The 9,592-nt window shown below is 30.9% G+C and overlaps 1 long non-coding RNA gene across 1 annotated transcript; it reads left to right on the top strand.

Moving 5' to 3' along the window:
- Positions 1–324: 324 nt before the first annotated feature.
- Positions 325–605, top strand: LOC127129102 (uncharacterized). Its single transcript, XR_007806163.1, has 2 exons — positions 325–460; positions 549–605. It is a non-coding gene; the product is annotated as an uncharacterized LOC127129102 (long non-coding RNA).
- The last annotated feature ends 8,987 nt before the right edge of the window (positions 606–9,592 follow it).

Here is a 9,592-nt window from a genome sequence, read left to right as displayed (position 1 = left end):
TCAATACATATTTTTTCACATTTCTCTTCCTTCTGCTATCACATAGTATCTCTTATCTAACATATCTCTTCCTTCTTCTAACACTCTTTTATCTCAACCTTCTCTCTTCTTTCTTCCCTAAGGACAGCTTCAGCTCTGCGCTCACAACTAAAAACTATCTTTTCCATTTCTCCATTTCCCTTTTACCACCCATACTTCACTTTGGATCTGAAACAAACTATTTTGAACTAACAAAATTCTCAAGTTATTTCTACACATCATGCTTCATGTTCTTCAACCTTGTTGTTTCTGAACCATTCAATTTTTCCTAACCATATTGTTACCCTTTTATGTTTCAAAAATCATCTTCAATCTTTCCAATTCCACCTCCTCGATATTGCACATCACGATTTGCCGCATCGATTTAGTATAGTTTCAACCAATCCGTTCCTTATCGCATCTTCTATAGATCTGTTCCAACGTATGTGTATCTATTGCTATAAATTCTATTTCAATGTTTATTTCTATTCAACTTTGTATTCTTATTCTTATGTCTCTTTTGTGTTTAGGGTTTTACTCCCGGTGAACAGTTAGCTGCACGATAATATAAGTCATGTTTACTTTTTCGATTGAAATGCTTTAATTTTTTCGATTCGGCTGTTGTGTGTGTTTTTGCAGCCGGGTTTTGGAGTTATGTCTTAAAAGTAGTTTTTGATTGGAAGCCTTCCAAAGAACTATGGTATTGTGATTCAATTCATATTTTTTGAATTTGCTTTGGTGATTAGATAATATTGTGTAACAATTAAGTCTTTTATTTAGTTTCAAACAATAGCATTTGTGATGGTTAAGGAGGAGAAGTGGTTATCTGTTGGTAATGTTTGCCTTGGAATCATATTGCATTTTTATGTTGATCCGTATGTGTTATGACATTTTTTTGTGTGGTGAATTGTATTTTATCTTTTAGATTATCTTTGACAGTAATTCAATCTTATTTATTTTTCATTTAACTTTAATTTATTATTCATAAAAAATATTTTTGATTTAATTATTTGATATTATATCATCAATTTTGAGTATTTTAATTAATTGAATTAAAATCTTTCAATTACTCTTCACTATTATATTTTATTATGACTAATAATTTTTAGGAGCAGTTTTCAAAATTCTTACTAAGAAAAAAATTAATATATAAGAAAGTTTTGTCTTACGACACAATACAAAATTATGATATTTAAAGCAAATAGCAATGCATAATACAAGTTTAATTTTTACAATATATTTATACTATAAAAAAGTGTGAATTTTTTACAAAAATAACGCACTTTTTAAAAGAAATTTTCAAAATATCCCTGATTTCAAAAAAAATCCCAAACTACCCCATTTTTAGGAGGAGGCCCTAATTGTACTGATGTTTGTTGTGAACCTCGTTGTAACAAAAAGTTAATGATATATAATGATTGAAGGTTACAGAAATACAATGTTACAAAAAGCTTAAGACCCAGATGATGCTCCTCGATTGGGACATTTGTTCTTGTTGTGTCCTAGTTGATGACAGATACTACATAATCTTATCATTTTATCCGTGGAATCCATTTTTGTCCTGATACGTGTGCTGTTTGGCCTTCCTTTTTCTTTCTACGCATCTCGTCGTTGTGTCAAACTATATCACCTTCATATGGAGGATAATATTCCTGCATTGGTAGTACCGAGAAGCTTTGATTATATACATTCATGACGGTGACGGCCTTGTACACATCAGATAAATGGTTGTAAGCGTCTTGACGAGTATAAGCGCATGCTGCAATGACATGGGAGCAAGGAATGCGGAAGGCCTGGAATTTTCCACAATCGCACCAACTTCTGTTTAGTCTAACAGCATAGGCTAAATTTGGTTTTCCCTCATTGTGATCCATTGTTTCCTGGACGCTGAAATTTTGCCTATGACGGTCAAAGACTGTTACAGCGTGTGTGCTAGCTTTGATGCTCTCCTCTTTCATGACCTTCATGCAACACTCACTGAACACTTACCCGAACATTAACACCCCACTCCATCTTTCACCTCTGGTTGCGAACGTAAAAGCCAACCTATAATAGGTCGATCTTACCAAGGCGGTTATCGGCAGATTTCGAATTCCTTTGAATACCTTGTTCATGCATTCCACAAGGTTTGTTGTCATGTGGCCCCAATGACAACCTCTGTCAAATGCCCTTGTCCACTACTCTACTGGTATGTTATTTAGCCATCTCCCCGCGTCTTTATTAGATAGTCTAATTTCATCACGATAATATTGAAATGACGACTGAGTTAGAGCATACACAACATTCACCACCTTCTTGCGAAGATTATTATCTTTTATAGCACGAATGAAGTTTTGTGCAATGTGTCTGATGCAATAGACATGGGTAGAAGGAGGATCATGCCATCCGTTGTCATGGTTGTTGTAGGCACTCTCAATGGCAGCATGTCTATCAGAAATCAAACAGAGATTGGCTTGTGGAGCCACATGCGTTCTGAGATGTCGAAGAAAGAAACCCCATCCACCAGCCGTTTCACCTTCAACCAGAGGAAAGGCAATGGGAAAGACATTGTTATTTCCGTCTTGTGCAACCGCCATAAGCAAAGTACCCTTGTATTTGTCGTATAACCAAGTGCCATCAATTTGAATAATATGTTTGCAGAATGCAAAACCTTTGATGCATAGGTCAAACTCCCAAAAGAGACGGTGAAAGATTCTATTACCTGTAACACAGGTTCCGTCTGGCATCATCGCTGGCAATGTCTCCATAATTGCCATAGTTCCTGGGACATATGTTTTTAGTGCCCATAAAAATTGTGGCAATTCTTTGTATGAATCCTCCCAGTTGCCGAATACCTGTTCAACAGCCTTTGTCCTCGCAATCCAGGGTTTCTTGTAAGATGGAGTATAATTATATGTTGTTCTGATATGGGATATAATTATACTCACCTTCACTGATGGGTCTTTATTAACCAATGGCAGAATGTCTTGACATATCAATGTAGCACTTAGTTTACGGTGATCTTGTTCAACGTTAGTTGCAATGCAACTGTGAGGTGGGTCTATTGAAGCGATCTCCCAAGAGTTGTTTTTGTTTTTGTAAGACGCATCCAACCGAAACTTACAAAGGATGTTACGACATTCGATTACACACCTTCTTGAAGCAGTGTGTTTCACTGTAAAATCAGCAGAGTTTTTCATGTGGAATTTTTTGATAGCTCGCACACATTCTTCTTTGGTACGAAACATGTCTCCCACCTTTAATTCGCCTTCTAATCGTGGATACGGGTTATAGAAAACACTGTTGGATGTATCATTGTCGTGCAGATCCAAATTTATCATATGTTGAGGCGGATTGTAGACATGACTAGGAGGTATTGGTGGTGGTTGATCATCATCTTCAATGTCGTTGTTCAGTATCTGATCAACCTATATCTCGGTCTCCTCTTCTTCTCCATCAATGACGTCAACTTATGCTTCTGCTTCTGGGTTGATGTCATCTGACCATTGTGGATCAAATTCACCAGATTCATCCTGACTGGTTATTTGAGACTGTTGAGACGGTATACATGGTTGAAGAGTAATGTATAACTCAATACAGTTGCAACCTGAATGTTCAAGACTAACAAACATGTATTCAACATCTTCATCGTCCCGTACCTTAAGCGGGAAAAACTTGCATTGACTATTCTAAAAAAATATTGGATTTTGATACGTGATCTTTAACACAATACCCGATCCTATACAGGATTGTATTCTTTTTTTCAAATGCAAAAAGGTTACATTTCTCTTGATCGTGAGTCTAATGGTATCAGTGTTTCGAAAATAAAAACCATATAACTCAGACTCGTATGTTTCACCGTTGCAGTGAACGTTGACACTGTATTTTGGTGAAGATGACATTGTGCAGATGAAAACTATTTTCTTGATGCAGATGAATGTGAATGAAGTGTCTTGGATGTTGATAGTAAGACACTTAAATAAGGGAGTGAAGTGTCTCACATGCTAGCTAATTCGAAATGACGTATCACACATGCAAGCTAGTCCGAAATGATGTGTCAACCATGCAAGCTACTAAGAAGTGACATGTTCAGCATGCAAGAGAGAGGACAACCACGTGTCAGACATGCAGACACACACTCCAAATGAATTGGCGCCCCCATTCATTCCTTGCACATGGGCACCAATCCATTTGGCGACACATTGTCAAAGCATGCATGCAGACCTCGAAACTAAGCAATCAGACCTAGGTCTTGCATGCATGTCCCTATGGAGGCGCCAATTTGAATGGCGACACCATATAGAAGTTGTACATGTGCGCCAATTCAAGTGGAGACACCATGCAAGCACAACTTTTCATGCTCCCATTCATTTTCCTATAAATACATCCATTCCATCAACACTTCTTCCACACCATCACTCTCACTACTTCTTCTACAATACTTCTTCTACAATTTCATCTGTAACAACTTCTTCTAGTTTCATCTGCACCAACCCCCCGACAAAATGTCTATCCTCACAATGGGCGAATCACATAGAGGAACGGTTGCAAACATCGCAACATATGTAAGTTTTTTCTTTTGTTAACTTTTTTTCTTTCATCAGCAACAACTTCTTGTAGTTTCATCTTCACCAACCCCATTTTATTTTAACATACCAACTTAGTCAAGTTTTTTGTTCTTTCTTTTATAGGATGTATCAAGGTTCCGGACTCGGGTCCACGAATATGTCCATATGGACCCGATGATTCAACCTTATGTTGAACTCGCCGGTTTTGGTCATATAAGCAAGATTTTGTCTTGGTCTGTAGATAACAAATTCATTCTAGCTTTATGCGAAAGATGGCGACCAGAGACACACACATTTTGGTTCCCAACCGGTGAGTGTACCGTGACGTTAGAAGACGTCTACATGCTTTTGGGACTGCCCATTGAAGGTAAGGTTGTTAATGGTAAAACCAACTATGCAAATTTAATTTGCATGGATCTCTTGGAGACTGATTAGTTAGATGATAATGCAAGAGGTCAAGGTATACTACTTTCATGTCTTAAGTCGTACTATAATAGTTTATACTTAGATGAGCATTCTATCGAAGATGCTCGAATAATAAAAACTAGGTGTTACATTATGCTGTTAATTGGTTCGTTTTTATTTCCCGAAGGTAGTGGTTCTAGCATGAATATTATGTATTTACCTTTACTTAGACATATAGATAGAATAGGAAGTTACAGTTGGGGATCTGCTTGTCTAGCCTATCTCTATAGCTCCTTGTGCAAAAACTCACACAAAGACACATCTACATTTTCTGGATGTGCTATTTTGCTACAAGCATGGAGTTGGTCAAGACTATCATCCCTAGCACCCGTCAACAACAACCCTTTCATATTTTCGTATGCACAAAAGTAAGTTGTTTAAATTACTATATATTTACTTACTTCTTTAAAGATTATTATCTCTAACTAATATTTTTACCTTTTTGGTGTAGATGATATGCACGTGGTATGAGTTACAACAGATGTCCAAGACACTGTATTACTCAGTATCGCAATCTGTTGGATCACCTTCGACCGACAGACGTAAGAATAATAACTTAATTATTTCGTTATAATTTGTTAACTTCTTCTACCTAGATTATAATCCTATCTTCTTTCACATTTTAGTTCATTTGGCGTCTATACCTTAATTTGGATCATGACCATGAGGTCCCAATTCGGGCAATCATATCGTCCACAAACCACCCAACCACGACGATCCAACTACGACAACATGGACACCGAACCCAATTAAGGCAGCGCCGTTGGCGACAACTCCTCTAATTATTGGGGAGAAATGATGACAAATTTGTCAAATACCGTTGAACCTTCCACCAGACCTTCACACCAGCCACCATTGCATCATGTCAGCAGTCAAAGACCCCAAACACCTCATGGATATCGAGGGAGACCTCGAAGACAGGCTAACGCACTGGGATGTGGAATAGGGGGGGGGGAGGGTTCAATCGGACGGATCATTGATTTTCTTGTTAATTGTTATGTATTTTAACTTTATTTCATAATATTAATAGTTATTTTTTATTTACCTATTTACTTATGAGTATAAAATATAATTTGTTAAAAAAAATTATACATAAAGGTTGCGCATATGCAATGGCGCATGCACATGATTTATAGTAAGCATGCGCCAATTGCATTGGTTTCAATGGATGCATGCGCCATGATGACCCCTCTGCTCAATAACAAAACGCATGCACCAGTCCAACTGGCGAATGCTTTAAACGTGTACATGAAACATGATTATTTTGATAAATAAATTGAAATTGTGGTTATTTAAGAAATTAAATTGAAATAGTTGGTTATTTAAAGAAAATCATAATACTACTTAAGAAATTAAGAAATTAAAGTAATTATTTTTAAGTTAATTATTTTTTAAGATATTGAGTAATTTTTTATTTTAATTATGAAAATTGAGTAATTTTTTATTTTAATTATTAAAATTGAGTAATTTATTATTTTAATTATTAAAATTGAGTAATTTATTATTTTAATGTCATATATTAATTTATTGTTTTAAATATTTCTAATATTATAGTAATTTAGTATTTTAATTCAAAATAAATAATTATATTAATGTCATAATAATAATAGTGCATATTTATTTAGTGATTTTATTTTGTTGTATATCTGGAAAAAAATTGGGTTTTGATGTAGGACTAATTTTGAATACTTAAAATTTTGTTCCTTAAGTATGGTCTTTATGTTGGTATCCTCACAAAGCCATAATTGTAATATACTTATAAAAATGAGTAGACTATAAGAGAAAATATATATCAATTGGAATAAGTGAAGTACTGAAACGGAAAAATGAAATCATTGATAGTATAATAAAGTATATGAAATAAATATTTTTATATGCAAAAAATTTAAATATTTTATATTGAACTTTATTTTTATATATGAAAAAAAATATATTGATGATATATATATATATATATATATATATATATATATATATATATATATATATATATATATATATATATATATATATATATATATATATATATATATATATATATATATATATATATATATATATATATATATATATATATATATATATATATATATATATATATATATATATATGTTCAATATAAAATATTTAAATTTTTTGCATATAAAAATATTTATTTCATATACTTTATTATATTATCAATGATTTCATTTTTCCGTTTCAATAATTCACTTATTCCAATTGATATATATTTTCTCTTATAGTCTACTCATTTTTATAAATATATTACATATATGGTAATAAACTTTATTTTTAAAACAATACTTTTTATGAAAATATACTTAATTTGTATATATGGAAATATTTGTATATGAGAAAAACTTTATTTTTATTCAGCAAAATATTTCTATAAACAATATTAAAATATAATTAATATTTACCTATGGAAAAATAGACTGATGATCCAAATATTTTTATATATAGAAAAATTATATTTATATTTATGATCCAAATATAAACCAAAATATATTTTTTTAAATAATATACTTTCTTGATTAAATAATTTTGTTTCTCTGTTTTTTCATTCTTATTACATTTTAAAAATAAATGCCCATAACACACCAATACTCGTGCAAACGCACGATATCTACACCAGAATCCGTGTAAAGACACGGCTTATTACATTTTTTATATACAATTAAAGAGTATTTATTGTTTTTTTAATTTCTATTACTAATATTTTTATTTTGAAATTAATTTTAATTTAAGATATAATATTTGTTAAGAAGATAAATGGAATGTGAGCTATATATATTGTTGATGTAATAATTTGACTAATATATGAATAATTTTGTTTTTCTTTCTATTCATTTTTATTATATTTTAAAAACAAATATGCATAATTCATCGGTACCCGTGCGAACATATGAATATTCAAATCAGAATTCACACGAATTCACCTATTATTATTATTATTTTTGTACAATTAAAGAAAATAAAATTAAATATATTTAAAATAATATGAATCCAAACACGGAAAAAATATGTTATTTTTTAATTATTTATGTTATTAATATTTTTATTTTGAAATGATTTTTAGTTTAAGATACAATATTTTTTAAGATAATATATAAACAAGTGAGTTATATATTATTGATGTAATTATTTCACTAATATATGTTATTAATGATAAATATTATTTTTAAATTAATGAGTGAATCTTAGTATTTTTTTTAATGAAAACAAGTTTTTTTGGTCCAAATTTTTTTATAAAGACTAAACTAGTGTGTTGGTTCCGATAAGTTAGCGAGTTTTTGGTTTTTGATTTTTTTTTTTTGTAATTTTTTTTGTCTGAGTTTCTATATCTCACTTTTATGTTGATTTAATCTATAAAGTCAAAATCTGCAAGTTTACTACAAATTTTTCTACGACATTTACTTTTAGAGACTAAAACTAACACAAAAGTAAAATCTAGGGACTTAGACAAAAAAAAATTACAAGGAGCAAAATCAAAAAATCGCTAACTTCCAAGGACCAAAAAACTATTTATGTCTTTTATAAATAATGTCAAAACAAAAATAATATTATATACAGAAAAATATACCGTTCATCCATATGTTTTTATATATGAACAAATTATATTTATAATCCGTATATAAATTAAAATATGTTTATTTTAAATAATAAATTCTTTTGACAAAATAATTTTTTTCTTTTTTACATTTTTATTATATTTTAAAAATAAATGCGCGTAACACAACACAACTCGTGCGAAAGCACATGTATACATATCATAATCCATTTGAACGTAAGAGTTATTATATTTTTTCTGTATAATTAAAGAAAATAAAAATAAATATATTTAAAATAGTGCATGAATCTAAATACTGGCAAAATTTGTTTATTTATGTTATTAATTTTTTTTTGAAATTATTTTTAATTTAAGATACAATATTTTTTAAGATGATATATGAAAAAGTGAACTATATATTATAGATGTAATCTGTGGCGAAATCAGATAAAAAAATTTGGGATCACCGCTAACATAAAATAAAGATTATAAATAAAATGTAAATAGTATTTTAAATAAAACATTAAAGTTAAAATAAATACAAAGTTAATTACTAAAAATTTAAATTACATGACTTAAAACTACCTTAAAGTAATGCTTTACGCGTTCCGAGTGACTTGAAATCGTCAATAATTGACTCCGAACTAATGCTTGCACTAATCTCCCTTTCAATATATACTGTCATGCTATCTCCAAGAAACTCATCATCTATCTTGTTTCTCAACTTAGTCTTAATAATTTTCATTGCTGAAAAAGACCTCTCAGTTATGGCCGTAGAAACGGGAAGAGTCATGATAAGACGAAGTAGTCTATCAATCAAGAAGTAAGTTTCAACTTGTCTAGATGCAACCAAACATGAACATAGTTCTTGAATAGTTGATAAATTATTCAAGTTTGATGCTTGACGAGCAACAAATAGAAAATGTTAGAGTTGAAATTTCAAATTATTCTTCTCTTGATCACTAAAATCCATAGGATAATATTTTTCAACTAAAGAACAAATAGTATCAAT

The sequence above is a fragment of the Lathyrus oleraceus genome, chromosome 3 (assembly GCF_024323335.1).
Source record: "Lathyrus oleraceus cultivar Zhongwan6 chromosome 3, CAAS_Psat_ZW6_1.0, whole genome shotgun sequence".
Classification (NCBI taxonomy): Eukaryota; Viridiplantae; Streptophyta; class Magnoliopsida; order Fabales; family Fabaceae; genus Lathyrus; species Lathyrus oleraceus.
The sequence above is the reverse complement of the archived record's forward strand: the minus strand, read 5'-3'. Positions and strand labels throughout refer to the sequence as shown.